The sequence below is a fragment of the Mustelus asterias genome, chromosome 22 (assembly GCF_964213995.1).
Source record: "Mustelus asterias chromosome 22, sMusAst1.hap1.1, whole genome shotgun sequence".
NCBI classification, from domain to species: domain Eukaryota; kingdom Metazoa; phylum Chordata; class Chondrichthyes; order Carcharhiniformes; family Triakidae; genus Mustelus; species Mustelus asterias.
Genome location: NC_135822.1, coordinates 55,499,490 through 55,520,635, shown reverse-complemented (window position 1 = coordinate 55,520,635; position 21,146 = coordinate 55,499,490).

Below are 21,146 nucleotides of genomic sequence, written 5' to 3'. Positions count from 1 at the left end.
GCTTCTGATTTCCTAAGCATGTCCCCATTTAGAAAATAGTCTATGCCTCTATTCTTCCTACCTAAGTGCATAACCTCACACTTTTCCACATTGTATTCCATCTGCCACTTCTTTGCCCACTCTCCTAACCTGTCCAAGTCCTTCTGCAGCCCCCCCACTTCCTCAATACTACCTCTACATATCTTTGTATCATCCGCAAATTTTGCAACCATGCATCAGTTCCATCTTCCAGATCATTAATGTATATCGCGAGGAGTTGTGGTCCCAGTTGTGGTCAGAGGGCAACTGTTGCCTGAGAGGGGAGCTTGCCTCTCGACCGGTGACTGCCTGTAAAATCATCGACTCTTCCATTGGAAAAAAAAATCAAACATTTGAGGGAAGGATTGGATTTCTTCTTGAAAAATAACTGCTGAGAAATAGGCCCTTTTTTTTTCAGGCACATTTCGGGACTACCAACAAGATGGTGGCAGGAGGTTCGTGCGCCACCACCTTAGAATCATAGAATCCCTACAGTGCAGGAGGAAACCATTCGGCCCATCAAGCCTGCACTGACCACAATCCCACCCAGGCCCTATCCCCATAACCCCAGGCATTTCCCCGAGCTAGTCCCCCTGACACGAAAGGGCAATTTAGCATGGCCAATCCACCTAACCTGCGCATCTTTGGAGTGCGGGAGGAAACCGGAGCACCCAGAGGAAACCCACACAGACACGGGGAGAACGTGCAGACTCCGCATAGTGACCCAAGCCAGGAATTGAACCCGGGTCCCTGGCGCTGTGAGGCAGCAGTGTTAACCACTGGGCCACCGTGCCACCCTTAACCTTGTTAGGAGAGAGTAAATGATAGACATCCTATAAACCTGCTTGAAGCAGGAGTTATGCACATTCTAAAAGTTTTAAAAGTTTATTTATTAGTGTCACAAGTCGGTTTTACATTAACACTGCAATGAAGTTACTGTGAAAATCCCCTAGTTGCCACACTCCGGCCCTGTTCAGGTTACACTGAAGGAGAATTTAGTATCTAACCAGAATGTCTTTCGGACTGTGGGGGGAAACCGGAGCACCCGGAGGAAACCCACGCAGACACGAGGAGAATGTGCAGACTCCACACAGACCCAAGCTGGGAATCGAACCCGGGTCCCTGGCGCTGTGAGGCAGCAGCGCTGACCCACTGCGCCACCGTGTAGCTAAATGTAGACCAAATGTTTCCCCTTAGCAGGGCTAACCTCCAAGGGGAAGCAGTGGTGTGGTGGTATTGTTGCTGGACTAGTGATCCAGTGACCCAGGGTAATGTTCTGGGGACCCGGGTTCGAATCCCGCCACGGCAGACGGTGGAATTTGAATTCAATAAAAAAATATCTGGAATTAAGAATCTACTGATGACCATGAAACCATTGTCGATTGTCGGAAAAACCCATCTGGTTCCCTTTAGGGAAGGAAATCTGCCGTCCTTACCCGGTCTGGCCTACATGTGACTCCAGAGCCACAGCAATGTGGTTGAATCTTAAATTCCCTCAGGAATGGGCAATAAATGCTGACCCAGCGACGCCCACATCTTATGAATGACTTAATTTGATGCCTAGCTGAGATCGAAGATTTGGCTGCAATGTCTGCAAGACATAACAGGCTACAAAATGAAGGCAGGGTAAAATTGTCAGCACCAACGCACCCTCCCAGATGAGCTCAATGCATTCTCCACCTGTTTTGAGCAAGAGGCCAGCGAGAGCATGTCCTCCACCCTGGAAGCCCTGGATGAACCTGTATCCAAAGTCACCATTGCAGATGTCAGAGCAGCTCTCTCGAAAGTCAACCCATGGAAAGCGACTGGCCCGGATGGGGTACCTGGACGTGCACTCAGATCCTGTGCGGATCAGCTGGCGGGGGTATTCACAGGCATCTTCAACATCTCTTTACAACAATCTGAGGTCCCTATCTGCTTCAAGAAGACGACCATCATCCCAGTACCTAAGAAAAGCCAAGCAGCGTGCCTTAATGACTATCGTCCAGTGGCTCTGACATCCATCATTATGAAGTGCTTTGAGATGCTAGTCACGGCTCAAATCACTCCCAACCTCCCGGACTACCTGAATCCACTACAGTTTGCCTACTGCCACAACAAGTCCACAGCAGACGCCATTTCCCTGGCCCTGCACTCAACCCTGGAACACCCTAGATAACAAGGATAGACTCCTATTTGTTGACTACAGCTCAGCCTTCAAAACTATTATTCCCACAAAACCCATCTCCAAACTCCGTGGCCTGGGCCTCGGCACCTCCCTCTGTGACTGGATCCTGAACTTCCTAACTCACAGACCACAATCAGTAAGGATAGGAAACACCTCCTCCACGATCATCCTCAACACCGGTGCCCCACAAGGCTGTGTTCTCAGCCCCCTACTATACTCCTTATACACCTATGACTGTGCGGCCAAATTCCCTTCCAACTCGATTTTCAAGTTTGCTGACGACACCACCGTAGTGGGTCGGATCTCAAACAATGACGAGACAGAGTACAGGAATGAGATAGAGAATCTGGTGAACTGGTGCGGCAACAATAATCTCTCCCTCAATGTCAACAAAACAAAGGAGATAATCATCGACTTCAGAAAGCATAAAGGAGAACAGGCCCCAGACTACATCAGCGGGGACAAAGTAGAAATTGTCAAGAGCTTCAGGTTTTTAGGTGTCCAGATCACCAACAACCTGTCCTGGTCCCCCCCATGCCGACACTATAGTTAAGAAAGCCCACCAACGCCTCTACTTTCTCAGAAGATGAAGGAAATTTGGCATGTCCGTAACGATTCTTACCAACTGTTACAGATGCACCATAGAAAGCATTCTTTCTGGTTATATCACAGCTTGGTCTGGCTCCTGCTCTGCCCAAGACCGCAAGGAACTACAAAAGGTCGCGAATGTAGCCCAATCCATCACGCAAACCAGCCTCCCATCCATTGACTCTGTCTACACTTCCCACTGCTTTGGAAAAGCAGCCGGCATAATTAAAGACCCCACGCACCCCGGACATTCTCTCTTCCACCTTCTTCTGTCGGGAAAAAGATACAAAAGTCTGAGGTCACGTACCAACCGACTCAAGAATAGCTTCTTCCCTGCTGCTGTCAGACTTTTGAATGGACCTACCTCGCACTAAGTTGATCTTTCTCTACACCCTAGCTATGACTGTAACACTACATTCTGCACTCTCTTCTTCTCCCCTATGTACTCTATGAACGGAATGCTTTGTCTCTATAGCGCGCAAGAAACAATACTTTTCACTGTATCCCAGTACGTGACAATAATAAATCAAACAATACTTTTCACTGTATCCCAGTACATGTGACAATAATAAATCAAACAATACTTTTCACTGTGTCCCAATACATGTGACAATAATAAATCAAACAATACTTTTCACTGTATCCCAGTACATGTGACAATAATAAATCAAACAATACTTTTCACTGTGTCCCAATAAATCAAATCAGAATTGTTGTTTGTGGGAGCTTGCTGTGCACAAGTTTCCTATGTTACACACAGTGTCCACACTGCAATTGGCTGTGAAGTGCTTTGAGATGTCTGGTGGTTTTATACATGTCAATCTTCTTTTGGAACCTTCTCTCCTGAATCGCCTCGATCTCATTCAAAGGTCCTACACTACCCGTAGGTAAAAACGGAATTTTTATCTTCCCTCCTGTTGTGTTTGCAAAATTATAAAAAAAATGTAAAATGCTAAGAGTTGGAACATTTCATGGTTCTGTAAAAATAAATTGTGTTTTTAAAGGTGATGCGGGTGCAGAATGCAGTACACAGAGAGCATAGAGTGAAACATTGTATCGCGAGGCTAGGCAGTAGTGTTGCCAGGACAACAGGTTGTTTTTGAGGTTTGCCCAATCAGGTTAAACTCGGTATTTGAATAGCAGCAGCCTATCAGATTTGAATTAGATGTTTTGTTGAGCTGCAAACCAATCCTATTGTGGGGATTTTGATATGTTATCAGGGATATAAGAGCACAGCTCCCAGCTCCCGAGAGCCAGACAGCAACTGCCACTGCTGTAGCTCACAGCTAGAGAGAGAGAGACTCACAGCCAACAACTGTCTCTGCCAGTGTAACAGCCACATTTATGTCTTAAAAGAAAGCCTAATCTTGAGCAGGGATGTACTTCTGAGGCTGTATAAGGCTCTGGTCAGACCCCATTTGGATTATTGTGAGCAGTTTTGGGTCCCGTATCTAAGAAAGGGTGTGCTGGCCTTGAGAATTGTCCAGAGGAAGTTCACAAGAATGATCCCGGGAATGAAGAGCTTGTCGTATGAGGAACGGTTGAGGACTCTGGGTCTGTACTCGTTGGAGTTTAGAAGGATGAGGGGAGATCTTAATGAAACTCACAGGATTCCGTGAGGTCTGGATAGAGTGGACGTGGAGAGGATATTTCCACTAGTAGGAAAAACTAGAACCAGAGGGCACAACCTCAGGCTAAAGGGGCGATCCTTTAAAACAGAGATGAGGAGGAATTTCTTCAGCCAGAGAATGGTGAATCTGTGGAACTCTTGGCCGCAGAAGGCTGTGGAGGCCGGGTCATTGAGTTTCTTTGAGACAGAGATAGATAGGTTCTCGATTAATGAGGGGATCAGGGGTTATGGGGAAAAGGCAGGAGAATGGGGATGAGAAAAATATCAGCCATGATTCAATGGCGGAGCAGACTCGATGGGCCGAGTGGCCTAATTCTGTTGCTATGTCTAATGGTTGAAAGTGAAGGGAGAGGAACTCAGCAAAGAAGGCAGAAGATTCCGGAAGGTAAACCTGGTTCTATCTGAGAGTGACTAAGAATTCTATTTTTTTTGGTTAGTAAGTAGGAATTGTATTTTTCGAAACAGCATTCCATCAGAATAGTGTTTTATTGGGTTTGTTAATAGTTTAGTTAACCTGTTCACTGTTAGTTAGAGAAATAAAGTGTTACTTGTTGCTTTTACAGAGAGAGTCTCAGTTATTTTCATTTAACCAGTAAAAGTTGCTGAAGAGCAGGTTGTGCCTTACGAGCCTGGTTGAGTTCTTTGAAAATGTGACCAAACACATTGACGAAGGAAGAGCGGTGGATGTGGTCTATATGGACTTCAGCAAGGCGTTCGATAAGGTCCCCCATGCAAGACTTCTTGAGAAAGTGAGAGGGCATGGGATCCAAGGGGCTGTTGCCTTGTGGATCCAGAACTGGCTTGCCTGCAGAAGGCAGAGAGTGGCTGTGGAGGGGTCTTTCTCTGCATGGAGGTCAGTGACCAGTGGAGTGCCGCAGGGATCTGTTCTGGGACCCTTGCTGTTTGTCATTTTCATAAATGACCTGGATGAGGAAGTGGAGGGATGGGTTGGTAAGTTTGCTGATGACACCAAAGTAGGTGGTGTTGTGGATAGTTTGGAGGGATGTCAGAAGTTGCAGCGAGACATAGATAGAATGCAAGACTGGGCGGAGAAGTGGCAGATGGACTTCAACCCGGATAAGTGTGTGGTGATCCATTTTGGCAGATCCAATGGGATGAAGCAGCAGTATAATATGAAGGGTACCATTCTTAGCAGTGTAGAGGATCAGAAGGACCTTGGGGTCCGGGTCCATAGGACTCTTAAATCGGCCTCGCAAGTGGAGGATGCGGTCAAGAAGGCGTACGGCGTACTGGCCTTCATTAATCGAGGGATTGAGTTTAGGAGTCGGGAGATAATGCTGCAGCTTTATAGGACCCTGGTTAGACCCCACTTGGAGTACTGCGCGCAGTTCTGGTCACCTCATTACAGGAAAGATGTTGAAGCCATTGAAAGGGTGCAGAGGAGATTTACAAGGATGTTGCCTGGTTTGGGGGGCATGCCTTATGAGGATAGGTTGAGGGAGCTTGGTCTCTTCTCCCTGGAGAGACGAAGGATGAGAGGTGACCTGATAGAGGTTTACAAGATGTTGAGAGGTCTGGATAGGGTAGACTCCCAGAGGCTATTTCCAAGGGCTGAAATGGTTGCTACGAGAGGACACAGGTTTAAGGTGCTGGGGGGTAGGTACAGAGGAGATGTCAGGGGTAAGTTTTTCACTCAGAGGGTGGTGGGTGAGTGGAATCGGCTGACGTCGGTGGTGGTGGAGGCACACTCGTTGGGGTCTTTTAAGAGACTTCTGGATGAGTACATGGGATTTAATGGGATTGAGGGCTATAGATAGGCCTAGAGGTGGGGATGTGATCGGCGCAACCTGTGGGCCGAAGGGCCTGTTTGTGCTGTGGCTTTCTATGTTCTATGTTCTATGTCCCACTTCTCACTCACTTTGACAGATTATGAAGGAGAGGTACTGCTCTTTGAGTGGTTGAATATTAGTTCTCAGAGAAGAGATCAAACTGCCTCTTCATAACACTATCCACCGATCATAGAGTCACAGAGTCAGAGAGGTTTACAGCATGGAAACAGGCCCTTCGGCCCAACTTGTCCATGCCAGCCTTTTTTTTAAAACCCCTAAGCTAGTCCCAATTGCCCACATTTGGCCCATATCCCTCTGTGCCCATCTTACCCATGTAACTGTCTAAATGCTTTTTAAAAGACAAAATTGTACCCACCTCTACTACTACCTCTGGCAGCTTGTTCCAGACACTCACCACTCTCTGTGTGAAAAAATTGCCCCTCTGGACCATTTTGTATCTCTCCCCTCTCACCTTAAACCTATGCCCTCTAGTTTGAGGCTCCCCTACCTTTGGGAAAAGATATTGACTATCTAGCTGATCTGTGCCCCTCATTATTTTATAGACCTCTATAAGATCACCCCTCAGCCTTCTACACTCCAGAGAAAAAAGTCCCAGTCTATCCAGCCTCTCCTTATAACTCAAACCATCAAGTCCCGGTAGCATCCTAGTAAATCTCTTCTGCACTCTTTCTAGTTTAATAATATTCTTTTTATAATCAATCCTGTTCCGAATCTTAGAAAACCAATTGATCTCTTCACCTTCGATACTCCAGAGAAGATAGTCTAGTTTGTTTAATCTCCCTCCATAACCTAAGCCTTGGAGGCTGTAATAAGTCCTCGGAGGTAGAAGTCCCTTCAACAAAGTCTCTTTATTTACAAGTCTGACAACAGCATACAGAGTGTTTTCAGTTAGCAGTCTACAGTAGGAGTCCCAGAGGAACTGGCACGCCTGGTTAAGTACAAAGCAAGATGGGCCTGATTGGCCCATCAATTTGGCCCTTAAACAGAGAGTTCATATATTCAGGCAGCGTGCCTTAATGACTATCGGCCGGTGGCTCTGACATCCATCATTATGAAGTGCTTCGAAAGGCGAGTCATGGCACAAATCAATTCCAGCCTCCCAGACTACCTGGATCCACTACAGTTTGCCTACTGCCGCAACAGGTCCACAGCAGACACCATCTCCCTGGCCCTGCACTCAACCCTGGAACACCTAGATAACAAGGACACCGATGTCAGGCTCCTATCTATTGACAACAGCTCAGCCTTCAACACCATTATTCCCACGAAACTCATCTCCAAACTCCATGGCCTGGGCCTCAGCACCTCCCTCTGCGACTGGATCCTGAACTTCCTAACTCACAGACCACAATCAGTAATGATAGGCAACAACATCTCCTCCACGATCATCCTCAACACCGGTGCCCCATAAGGCTGTGTTCTCAGCCCCCTACTATACTCCTTATACACCTATGACTGTGCGGCCAAATTCCCCTCCAATTCGATTTTCAAGTTTGCTGACGACACCATCGTAGTGGGTCGGATCTCAAACAATGACAAGACAGAGTACAGGAATGAGATAGAGAATCTGGTGAACTGGTGCGGCAACAATAATCTCTCCCTCAATGTCAACAAAACGAAGGAGATAGTCATTGACTTCAGGAAGCGTAAAGGAGAACATGCCCCTGTCTACATCAATGGGGACGAAGTAGAAAGCGTCGAGAGCTTCAGGTTTTTAGGTGTCCAGATCACCAACAACCTGTCCTGATCCCCCCATGCCGACACTATAGTTAAGAAAGCCCACCAACGCCTCTACTTTCTCAGAAGACTGAGGAAATTTGGTATGTCAGCTACATCTCTCACCAACCTTTACAGATACATAGAAGATAGAACATAGAACAGTACAGCACAGAACAGGCCCTTTGGCCCTCGATGTTGTGCCGAGCTTTGTCCGAAACCAAGATCAAGCTATCCCACTCCCTATCATTCTGGTGTGCTCCATGTGCCTATCCAATAACCGCTTGAAAGTTCCTGAAGTGTCTGACTCCACGATCACAGCAGGCAGTCCATTCCACACCCCAATCACTCTCTGAGTGAAGAACCTACCTCGGACATCCCTCCTATATCTCACACCATGAACCTTATAGTTATGCCCCCTAGTAACAGTTACATCCACCCGAGGAAATAGTCTCTGAACGTCCACTCTATCTATCCCCTTCATCATCTTATAAACCTCTATTAAGTCGCCTCTCATCCTCCTCCGCTCTAAAGAGAAAAGCCCCAGCTGCCTCAAGCTTTCCTCACACGACCTACCCTCCAGACCAGGCAGCATCCTGGTAAATCTCTTCTGCACTCTCTCCAATGCTTCCACATCCTTCTTATCGTGAGGTGACCAGAACTGCACACAATATTCCCAATGTGGTCTCACCAAGGTCCTGTACAGTTGCAGCATAACCCCACGGCTCTTAAACTCCAACCCCCTGTTAATAAATGCAGATGCGCCATAGAAAGCATTCTTTCTGGTTGTATCACAGCTTGGTTTGGCTCCTGCTTTGCCCAAGACCGCAAGGAACTACAAAAGGTCATGAATGTAGCCCAATCCATCACGCAAACCAACCTCCCATCCATTGACTCAGTCTACACTTCCAGCTGCCTCGGCAAAGCAGCCAGCATAATCAAGGACCCCACGCACCCCGGACATTCTCTCTTCCACCTTCTTCCTTCAGGAAAACGAAACAAAAGTCTGAGGTCACGTACCGACCGACTCAAGAACAGCTTCTTCCCTGCTGCTGTCAGACTTTTGATGGACTTACCTCGCATTAAGTTGATCTTTCTCTACACCCTAACTATGACTGTAGCACTACATTCTGCACCCTCTCCTTTCCTTCTCTATGAACGGTATGCTTTGTCTGTAAAGCACGCATGAAACAATACTTTTCACTGTATGTTAATACATGTGACAATAATAAATCAAATCAAAATCAAATCAAATATTCCAACAGGCCCACCTCAATTGCCTGATTAAAGTCGTTACAGAGGCCTGGTCACATTCTGGTCAATCCCCACTACACCGCCTCCGAGGTTGATGCATTATCCACAACGGAATTCACTATTTCAGGGGTAATGTGGGATTGGTTACTGGGGCCCTTCTGTCATGGTGATGGTTTCAGCGTGACCACATCTGGAGTATTGTGTCCAGTTTTGGTCTCCTTATCTGAGGAAGGATGTGGTGGCATTGGAGGCAGTTCAGAGGAGGATCACCAGATTGATTCCGGGGATGAAAGGGTTGACGTGTGAGGAGAGATTAAACAGTTTGGGTTTGTACTCGCTGGAGTTTAGAAAGATGAGAGGGGATCTGATCGAAGTATATAAAATTCTAAAAGGGATTGATAAAGTAAACATAAGAACTAGGAGCGGGAGTAGGCCATCTGGCCCCTCGAGCCTGCTCCGCCATTCAATAAGATCATGGCTGATCTTTTCGTGGACTCAGCTCCACTTACCCGCCCGCTCACCAGAACCCTTAATTCCTTTACTGTTCAAAAATCTATCTATCCTTGTCTTAAAAACATTCAATGAGGTAGCCTCAACTGCTTCACTGGGCTGGGAATTCCACAGATTCACAACCCTTTGTGTGAAGAAGTTCCTCCTCAACTCAGTCCTAAATCTGCTCCCCCTTATTTTGAGGCCATGTCCCCTAGTTCTACTTTCACCCACCAGTGGAAACAACTTCCCTTCTTCTATCTTATCTATTCCCTTCATAATCTTATATGTTTCTATCAGATCTCCCCTCATTCTTCTGAATTCCAATGAGTACAGCCCCAGTCTACTCAGTCTCTCCTCATAATTAACTATAATCAACTGTACAAGGCACTGGTGAGGCCGCACCTGGAGTATTGTGCACAGTTTTGGCCCCCTTATTTGAGGAAAGGTGTCGTGGCATCGGAGGCAGTTCAGAGGAGATTCACTAGATTGATTCCAGAGATGAGGGGTTTGTCGTGTGAAGAGAGATTGAACAGTTTAGGCCGACACTCTCTGGAATTTAGAAGAATGAGGGGAGGTCAAATTGATGTATACAAGATGATAAAAGGTATGGATAAAGTAGACGTGGAGCGGATGCTTCCTCTTGTGGGGCATTCTAGGACGAGAGGTCCTAGAATGGGTGGCACGGTAGCACAGTGGTTAGCACTGCTGCTTCACAGCTCCAGGGACCTGGGTTCGATTCCCGGCTTGGGTCACTGTCTGTGTGGCGTTTGCACATTCTCCTCGTGTCTGCGTGGGTTTCCTCCGGGTGCTCCGGTTTCCTCCCACAGTCCAAAGATGTGCGGGTTAGGTTGATTGGCCATGCTAAAATTGCCCCTCAGTGTCCTGAGATGTGTAGGTTAGAGGGATTAGCGGGTAAATATGTAGGGATATGGGGGTAGGGCCTGGGTGGGATTGTGGTCGGTGCAGACTCGATGGGCCAAATGGCCTCTTTCTGTACTGTAGGGTTTCTATGATTCTATGACGTCATAGTCTCAGGATAAGGGGCAGCAAATTTAAAACAGAGTTGAGGAGAAACTACTTCTCCCAAAGGGTTGTGAATCTGTGGAATTCGCTGCCCCAAAGTGCGGTGGATGCTGGGACAGTGAGTAAATTTAAGGAGGAGTTAGACAGATTTTTAATTGGGAATGGGTTGAAGGGTCATGGGGAGAAGGCAGGAAAATGGGGATGAGGAGCATATCAGCCATGATCGAATGGCGGAGCAGACTCGATGGGCCGAATGGCCTAATTCTGCTCCTATATCTTATGAACTTATAAGCCAACCCTCTCAACTCCAGAATTAACCTAGTTGCCAGAAACTTCCTGCCTCACCTGCCCGAGGCTGGTGAGATACGCCCGAGGCCAACAGAGAATGCCAATTCCGGGGCGAACCTGCCGTTAACATTCCGGCAAATATATCTCCTCCACACCCCCTCCAGTGTCTCCTTTCTCAAGTAAGGAGACCCAAACCTGTACACAGTACTCCAGGTACTGTAGGTAAACGTAGATCGGTGAGCGGCACGGTGGCACAGTCGTTAGCACTGCTGCCTCACAGCGTCAGGGACATGGGTTCGATTCCCACACTGTCTGTGCGGAGTCTGCACATTCTCCCCGTGTCTGCGTGGGTTTCCTCCGGGTGCCCCGGTTTCCCCCCACAGTCTGAAAGACGGGCTGGTTAGGTGGATTAGCCGTGCTAAATTGCCCCTCAGTGTCAGGGGGATGAGCTAAGGTAAATGCATGGCGTAATGTGGATAGGGCCTGGGTGGGATTGTGGTCGGTGCAGACTCGATGGGCCAAATGGCCTCCTTCTGCTCTGTTGGGATTCTATGATTCTAAGTGAGGAGACCAAAATTGTACACAGTACTGTAGGGAAACATAGACCAAATGTTTCCCCTTGTAGGGGCAATCTGGAACAAGAGGTCACAGGTAGAGGTTGAGAGGCGGTAGATTTAAAACTGAGATGAGGAGGAACTACTTCTCGCAGAGGGCGGTGAATTTGTGGAACTTGCTGCCCCAGAGCGCGGGGGAATCGGAATCGTTGAATGATTACAAGAAGGAGATGGATATATTTCTGATAGAAAGCGGGTTAAAGGGATATGGGGAACAGGTGGGGGGGTGGATTCGAGACTGGGGAGAGATCAGCCATGATCTGAGTGAATGGCGGAGCAGGCTCGAAGGGCTGAATGGCCAACTTCTGCTCTGAATTCCTATGTTCCCATGTTTCTAATCCCATTTTTCCTTGGTGAAAATGAGGCAGAAACACTCTGAGCTAAAAAAGGTCAGTCCTTTGTCTAGATTTTAGCAAAAACTAGGTTAGCTTCAGAAGACCCTGATGGGGACTGTCACGGCCTCAGGACTAGGAGTTCCGGATTTGAGTCCTGCCATGGGACCTGATGGCCAAAGAAGGTGCGGTTACAAGGTGACCAAACAGGTCTGAGTGTCAATCATTCCATCACTCGCCAACGGCAAGCAGGAAGAGCGGGAGAGATCTCTGGTCGGTCACACGATGGAAAGTATGTTGGAGCCTCTCCCATCACTATCCACAGCTCCACGCAGACACGGGGGAGAACGCGCAGACTCTGCACAGACAGTGACCCGAGGTCGGGAATCGAACTCGGGTCCCTGGTGCTGTGAGGCAGCAGTGCCAACCCACTGTGCCACCGTGCCACCCAATGTCTCCCAGTCAAACAACATCTTGATTTTAAAAATTCTCCCCCTAGTTTCCAGATGGAGTTCAATCCTGATAAATGCGAAGTGATGCATTTTGGTGGGAATAATGTAGGGAGGAGCTACACGATAAATGGAAGAACCATAAAGGGTGTAGAGACGCAGAGGGACCTGGGTGTGCAAGTCCACAGATCTTTGAAGGTGACGTCACAGGTGGAGAAGGTGGTGAAGAAGGCATATGGCATGCTTGCCTTTATAGGACAGGGCATAGAGTATAAAAGTTGGGGTCTGATGTTGCAGATGTATAGAACGTTGGTTCGGCCGCATTTGGAATACTGCGTCCAGTTCTGGTCGCCACACTACCAGAAGGACATGGAGGCTTTGGAGAGAGTACAGAGGAGGTTTACCAGGATGTTGCCTGGTATGGAGGGGCTTGGTTATGAGGAGAGATTGGAGAAACTGGGGTTGTTCTCCTTGGAAAGACGGAGGATGAGGGGAGACTTAATAGAGGTGTATAAAATTATGAAAGGCATAGATAGGGTGAACGGTGGGAAGCTTTTCCCCGGGTCGGTGGTGACGTTCACGAGGAGTCATAGGTTCAAGGTGAAGGGGGGGAGGTTTAACACAGATATCAGAAGGACATATTTCACACAGAGGGTCGTGGGGGCCTGGAATGTGTTGCCGGGCAAGGTGGTGGAGGCGGACACACTGGGAACGTTTAAGACTTATCTAGACAGCTATATGAACGGAGTGGGAATGGAGGGATACAAAAGAGTGGTCTAGTTTGGACCAGGGAGCGGCGCGGGCTAATTATTCTTTGTTTCTCGTTTCAAGGCTTCATTCTATGATCATCTTGCTGGTGCCAGTACAGAGCAAGACTGCGGATAGTTGGGAACCTGTCTCGGGGGCAGGGAATTCATATGGTGTTCGTGGAAGTGGAAATGAATAGGGTTGGGAAGCATTTTCCGATCAGGGCCAGTGTGATCTCCTGGACTCGTTTCGATCGCCTCAGGGGGTCGGAGAGGAATTTCCCAGATTTTTTTTCCCCATATTGGCCCTGGGGTTTTTCACTCTGGGTTTTTGCCTCTCCCTGGAGATCACATGGTCTGGAATGGGGGGGTGGGGGTGAGTTAATAGGTTGTGATGAACAAAGCATCGTAGCTGTGAGGGACAGCTCGGTGGATAGGATATTGGTATGTAGATAGGCTGGAAAATTGGGCGGGGATCCTGGATTCAGGATTCAATCCTGGACCGGGGAGCGGCGCGGGCTTGGAGGGCCGAAGGGCCTGTTCCTGTGCTGTATTGTTCTTTGTTCTTTGTTAATCCCTCCATGAGTCTCATCTCTCCATATCTCCACAATCACCTGAATCTCAACTATGAACCTACGGGTCACACGCTAGCTCATTTCTGAATCATGGTCTGTCTTTCACAGTGCGATTGGCTAAACAATGCAAAATCCAAAGGACGCAGTTAATGCTGATAGTTTGAGGTTATTGAACAACCCCAATATTAGCTCTTTTCTCAAGATCATTGCTGACTTCAGAGTTCTTGCCTGCCGTGGCGGTGAGTCTTATTAAGCAGTTAAACTTCAAAATGGCGCGCTCTGTCTGTGTGGAGTCTGCACATTCTCCCCGTGTCTGCATGGGTTTCCTCCGGGTGTTCCAGCTTCCTCCCACAGTCCGAAAGACGTGCTGGTTAGGTGCTAAATTCTTCTTGATTTGATTTGGTATATTATTGTCACATATATTGGGATACAGTGAAAAGTATTGTTTCTTGTGCACTATACAGACAAAGCATACCGTTCATAGAGAAGGAAAGGAGAGAGTGCAGAATGTATTGTTACAGTCATAGCTAGGGTGTAGAGAAAGATCAACTTAATGCGAGGTAGGTCCATTCAAAAGTCTGACGGCAGCAGGGAAGAAGCTGTTCTTGAGTCGGTTGGTACGTGACCTCAGACTTTTGTATCTTTTTCCCGATGGAAGAAGGTGGAAGAGAGAATGTCCGGGGTGCGTGGGGTCCTTGATTATGCCGGCTGCTTTGCCGAAGCAGCGGGAAGTGTAGACGGAGTCAATGGATGGGAGGCTGGTTTGCGTGACGGATTGGGCTACATTCATTACCTTGTGAAGTTCCTTGACCTCTTGGGCAGAGCAGAAGCAATTCCTGTACTCTGTCTCATCATTGTTTGAGACCCGACCCACTACGGTGATGTTCCAGGTGCTCCGGTTTCCCCCCACAGTCCGAAAGACGTGCTGGTTAGGCGCTAAATTCTCCCTCAGTGTAACCCGAACAGGCGTCAGAGTGTGGCGACTAGGGGATTTTCACAGTAACTTTAAAGTAAAGTTTATTTAAAGTTTATTTATTAGTGTCACAAGTAGGCTTACATTAACACCGCAATGAAGTTACTGTGAAAATCCCCCAGTCGCCACACTCCAGCGCCTGTTCGGGTTACACTGAGGGAGAATTTAGCACCTAACCAGCACATCTTTCAGACTGTGGGAGGAAACCGGAGCACCCGGAACGTTAATGTAGTGGGTCAGATCTCAAGCAATGAGCAGTGCTAACCACTGTGCCACCATGCCACCCGTGCAGTGTTAATGTCAGCCTATCTGTGACACTAATAAATATACTTTCAACTTAAAGCTCTTTAATAATTTTCACCCACCCCATCCCTTGCAATTTTATTTATTTCAAAAGGGAATCGGATAAATACTTAAAGTAGAAAAGTTATAGAGTCAGAGAGGTTTACAGCATGGAAACAGGCCCTTCGCCCCAACTTGTTCATGTGGCCCAGTTTTTTACCCACTAAGCTAGTCCCAATTGCCCGCATTTGGCCCATATCCCTCTATACCCATCTTACCCATGTAACTGTCTAAATGCTTTTTAAAAGACAAAATTGTACCCGCCTCTGCTACTACCTCTGGCAGCTTGTACCAAACACTCACCACCCTCTGTGTGAAAAAATTGCCTCCCTGGACCCTTTTGTATCTCTCCCCTCTCACCTTAAACCTATGCCCTCTAGTTTTAGACTCCCCTACCTTTGGGAAAAGATATTGACTATCTCGCTGATCTATCCCCCTCATTATTTTATAGACCTCTATAAGATCACCCCTCAGCCTCCTACGCTCCAGAGAAAAAAGTCCCAGTCTATCCAGCCTCTCCTTATGACTCAAACCATTGAGTCCCGGTAGCATCCTAGTAAATCTTTTCTGCACTCTTAAGTTAATGCAGCAATTTTTAAAAAAATCTATTAAAGGGATGTTGGCATCACTGGCTGGGTCCAGCATTTCCCTTGAGAAGGTGGTGGGTGAGCCGCCATCTTGAACCCATTGCAGTCCGTGTGGCGCAGGTACAGTTCCTTTGTCTTGTCTGCTTGGCAGAGTTTCGCAGCTGGTCTGCGTTCTGAGCGCAAGTTGAGAATATGGACTCTATCTTGGTTTCCAGGCTGCGGTGTTTGCTGTAGAGTTGGTGTATGAGGTGGTTGAGGAGTGTGAGAGAGGTGCGACGGCAAAGTCTCTCAGCGTAGTCTGTGTTATAGGTTGACCTGAGTGGGTTCATGATCTATAGTCCTTTCGGTATCTTGTCTGCTTTCTTGCATCTTTGTAGAAACTTGAAGTCTGTGTCGATATGTGCGATCTTCTTGGAGATCCTCTCCACTTGGAGCCGGCAGTTTGCGGTGACGATGGTTGTCATGATGGGGAGATGCCGGCGTTAACGCCAGCATCTCCACATCATGGTGTAGGTACACCCATAGTGCTGTTAGGGAGGGAGTTCCAGGATTGTTATTGGACATCAGTCAGTCCGTGTGGTGTAGGTACACCCACAGCGCTGTTAGGGAGGGAGTTCCAGGATTGTTATTGGTCATCAGTCAGTCCGTGTGGTGTAGGTACACCCACAGCGCTGTTAGGGAGGGAGTTCCAGGATTGTTATTGGACATCAGTCAGTCCGTGTGGTGTAGGTACACCCACAGTGCTGTTAGGGAGGGAGTTCCAGGATTGTTATTGGACATCAGTCAGTCCGTGTGGTGTAGGTACACCCACAGTGCTGCTAGGGAGGGAGTTCCAGGATTGTTATTGGACATCAGTCAGTCTGTGTGGTGTAGGTACACCCACAGTGCTGTTAGAGAGGGAGTTCCAGGATTGTTATTGGACATCAGTCAGTCCGTGTGGTGTAGGTACACCCACAGTGCTGTTAGGGAGGGAGTTCCAGGATTTTGACCCAGCGACAGTGAAGGAGCGGCCGATATATTTCCAAGTCAGGATGGTGAGTGGCTCGGAGGGGAACTTGCAGGTGATGGTGTTCCCCATGTGTCTGCTGCCCTTGTCCTTCTAGATGGTAGAGGTCGTGGGTTTGGAAGGTGCTGTCTAAGGATGAGTTAGAAACATAGAAACATAGAAAAACTACAGCACAAAACAGGCCCTTCGGCTCCACAAGTTGTGCCGAACATATCTCTACCTTTTAGGCCTACCTATAACCCTCCATCCTATTAAGTCCCATGTACTCATCCAGGAGTCTCTTAAAAGACCCTATAGAAACATAGAAAAACTAGTCGCTGCAGTGCATCTTGTAGATGGTCCACACTGCTGCTACTGAGCGTCGGTGGTGGAGGGAGTGAGTGTTTGTGGATGGGGTGCCAATCAAGCGGGGCTGCTTTGTCCTGGATGGTGTCGAGCTTCTTGAGTGTTGTTGGAGCCGCACCCATCCAGGCAAGTGGGGAGTATTCCATCACACTCCTGACTTGTGCCTTTATTGTGGACAAACTCTAGTCTGCAAGTTCACAGGGAGTCCTAACAACATATATCTTTGTGGGCAGCACGGTGGCTCAGTGGTTGGCGCTGCTGCCTCACAGCGCCAGGGACCCGGGTTCGATTCCCAGCTTGGGTCACTGTCTGTGCGGAGTCTGCACGTTCTCCCCGTGTCTGCGTGGGTTTCCTCCGGGTGCTCCGGTTTCCTCCTGTCTGAAAGACGTGCCGGACAGGTGCATTGACCTGAACAGGTGGGGTTACGGGGATAGGGCACGGGAGAGGACATGCTTGCGGCCTGAAAGAAGGTATTCCTCTCTGCTGGCTGTGCAGATGCTTCATGATGCAGAGTGACGCCAACAGCACGGGTTCAATTCCCGGGCCGGCTGAGGTAACGTTGCCCCTCAGCCCGCAGTGTGTTGGTTAAGTGGATTGGCCATGCTTAGTGTCCAAAGATTTGATTTGATTTATTATTGTCCCAGAGGGAGATAGTAACACTGATTAAGAGGAAGAGAGAGTTGTATGAAATGTACAGGCAGCAAGGAACAGATCAGATGCTCGAGGAGTATAAAAAGTGCAAGAAGCTACTTAAGAGGGAAATCAGGAGGGCTAAAAGAAGACATGAGGTTGCTTTGGCAGACAGAGTGAAGGAAAATCCAAAGAGCTTCTTTAGGTATGTTAGGAGCAAAAGGATAGTGAGGGATAAAATTGGTCCTCTTGAAGACCAGAGTGGTAGACTGTGTACGGAACCAAAAGAGACAGGGGAGATACTAAATGGTTTTTTTGCATCCGTATTTACTGAGGAAATGGGCATGGAGTCTACGGAAATAGGGCAAACTGGTAGGGAGGTCGTGGAACCTTTACAGATTAAAGGGGAGGAGGTGCTTGCTGTCTTGAGGCAAATCAGAGTGGATAAATCCCCAGGACCGGACAGGGTATTCCCACGGACCTTGAGGGAAGCTAGTGTTGAACTTGCAGGGGCCCTGGCAGACATATTTAAAATGTCAGTATTCACGGGGGAGGTGCCGGATGATTGGAGGGTGGCTCATGTTGTTCCGTTGTTTAAAAAAGGTTCCAAAATAAATCCGGGAAATTATAGGCCAGTAAGTTTGATGTCGGTGGTGGGCAAGTTATTGGAAGGTGTGATAAGGGATAGGATCTACAAATACTTGGAGAGACAGGGACTTATTAGGGAGAGTCAACATGGCTTTGTGCGTGGTAGGTCATGTTTGACCAATCTACTAGAGTTTTTCGAGGAGGTTACCAGGAAAGTGGATGAAGGAAAGGCGGTGGATGTTGTCTACCTGGATTTCAGCAAGGCCTTTGACAAAGTCCCTCATGGGAGGTTAGTTAGGAAGGTTCAGTCGCTGGGTATACATGGGGAGGTAGTAAATTGGATTAGACACTGGCTCAATGGAAGAAGCCAGAGAGTGGTTGTGGAGGATTGCTTCTCTGAGTGGAGGCCTGTGACTAGTGGTGTGCTGCAGGGATCGGTGTTGGATCCATTGTTGTTTGTCATCTATATCAATGATCTGGATGATAATGTGGTAAATTGGATCAGCAAATTTGCTGATGATACAAAGATTGGAGGTGTAGTGGACAGTGAGGAAGGTTTTCAAAGCTTGCAGAGGGATTTGGACCAACTAGAAAAATGGGCTGAAAAATGGCAAATGGAATTTAACGCAGACAAGTGTGAGATAGTGCACTTTGGAAGGACAAACCAAAGTAGAACGTACAGGGTAAATGGTAGGACTCTGAAGAGTGCAGTTGAACAGAGAGATCTGGGAATACAGGTACAGAATTCCCTAAAAGTGACGTCACAGGTGGATAGGGTCGAAAGAGTGCCTTTGGTACATTGGCCTTTATAAATCGGAGTATCGAGTATAAAAGTTGGAGTGTTATGGTAAGGTTATATAAGGCATTGGTGAGGCCGAATTTAGAGTATTGTGTACAGTTTTGGTCACCTAGTTACAGGAAGGATGTAAATAAGGTTGAAAGAGTGCAGAGAAGGTTCACAAGGATGTTGCCGGGACTTGAGAAGCTGAGTTACAGAGAGAGATTGAATAGGTTGGGACTTTATTCCCTGGAGCGTAGAAGAATGAGGGGAGATTTGATAGAGGTGTATAAGATTTTGATGGGTATAGATAGAGTGAATGCAAGCAGGCTTTTTCCGCTGAGGCTAGGGGAGAAAAAAACCAGAGGGCATGGGTTAAGGGTGAAAGGAGAAAAGTTTAAAGGGAATATTAGGGGGGGCTTCTTCACACAGAGAGTGGTGGGAGTGTGGAATGAGCTGCCGGATAAAGTGGTAAATGCTTTTAACATTTAAGAAAAACTTGGAGGGGTTCATGGATGAGAGGGGTGTGGAGGGATATGGTCCAAGTGCAGGTCAGTGGGACTAGGCAAAGAATGGTTCGGCACAGACAAGAAGGGCCAAAAGGCCTGTTTCTGAGCTGTAATTTTCCATGGTTCTATGGTATGTATTAATATACAGTGAAAAGTATTGTTTCTTGCGCGCTATACAGACAAAGCATACCGTTCATATTGAAGGAAAGGAGAGAGTGCAGAATGTAGTGTTACAGTCATAGCTAGGGGGTAGAGAAATATCAACTTAATACAAGGTAGGTCCATTCAACAGCCTGATGGCAGCAGGGAAGAAGCTGTTCTTGAGTCGGTTGGTACGTGACCTCAGACTTTTGTATCTTTGCCTCGGCAAAGAGACGGGCAATAAACGCTAGGCCTGGCCAGCAATGCCCTCATCCCTTTAATAGATTTTTTAAAATATTGCTGCATTCACTTAAGAGTGCAGAAAAGATTTACTAGGATGCTCCTGGGACTTGATGGTTTGAGTTATAAGGAGAGGCTGGATAGACTGGGACTTTTTCCTCTGGAGAGTAGGAAGCTTGGGGATGATCTTATAGAGGTCTATAAAATAATGAGGGGCATAGATCAGCTAGATAGTCAATATCTTTTCCCAAAGGTAGGGGAGTCTAAAACTAGAGGGCATAGGATTAAGGCGAGAGGGGAGAGATACAAAAGGGTCCAAGGGGGCAGTATTTTCACTCAGAGAGTGGTGCGTGTCTGGAACGAGCTGCCAGAGGAAGAAGGTGGAAGAGAGAATGTCCGGGGTGCGTGGGGTCCTTAATTATGCTGGCTGCTTTGCCGAGGCAGCGGGAAGTGTAGACAGAGTCAATGGATGGGCGGCTGGTTTGCGTGATGGATTGGGCTACATTTACGACCTTTTGTAGTTTCTTGCAGTCTTGGGCAGTGCAGGAGCCATACCAAGCTGTGATACAACCAGAAAGGATGCTTTCTATGGTGTATCTGTAAAATTGGTGAGAGTCGTAGCTGACATGACAAATTTCCTCAGTCTTCTGAGAAAGTAGAGGCATTGGTGGGCTTTCTTAACTATAGTGTCGGCATGGGGGGACCAGGACAGGTTGTTGGTGATCTGGACACCTAAAAACTTGAAGCTCTCGACCCTTTCTACTTCATCCCCGTTGATGTAGACAGGGGCATGTTCTCCTTTACGCTTCCTGAAGTCGATGACAATCTCTGTCATTTTGTTAACATTGAGGGAGAGATTATTGTTGCCGCACCAGTTCACCAGATTCTCTATCTCATTCCTGTACTCCATCTCGTCATTGTTTGAGATCCGACCCACTACGGTGGTGTCGTCAGCAAGCTTGAAAATCGAGTTGGAGGAGAATTTGGCCGCACAGTAATAGGTGTACAAGGAGTATAGTAGGGGGCTGAGAACACAGCCTTGTGGGGCACCGGTGTTGAGGATAACCATGGAGGAGGTGTTGTTGCCTATCCTTACTGACTGTGGTCTGTGAGTTAGGAAGTTCAGGCTCCAGTCACAGAGGGAGGAGCCGAGGCCCAGGCCACAGAGTTTGGAGATGAGATGAGTGCCATGACTAACCTTTTGAAGCATTTCATAATGATGGATGTCAGAGCCCCGGCCGATAGTCATTCAGGCTCGCTGCTTGGTTTTTCTTCGATACCAGGATGATGGTTGTCTTCTTGAA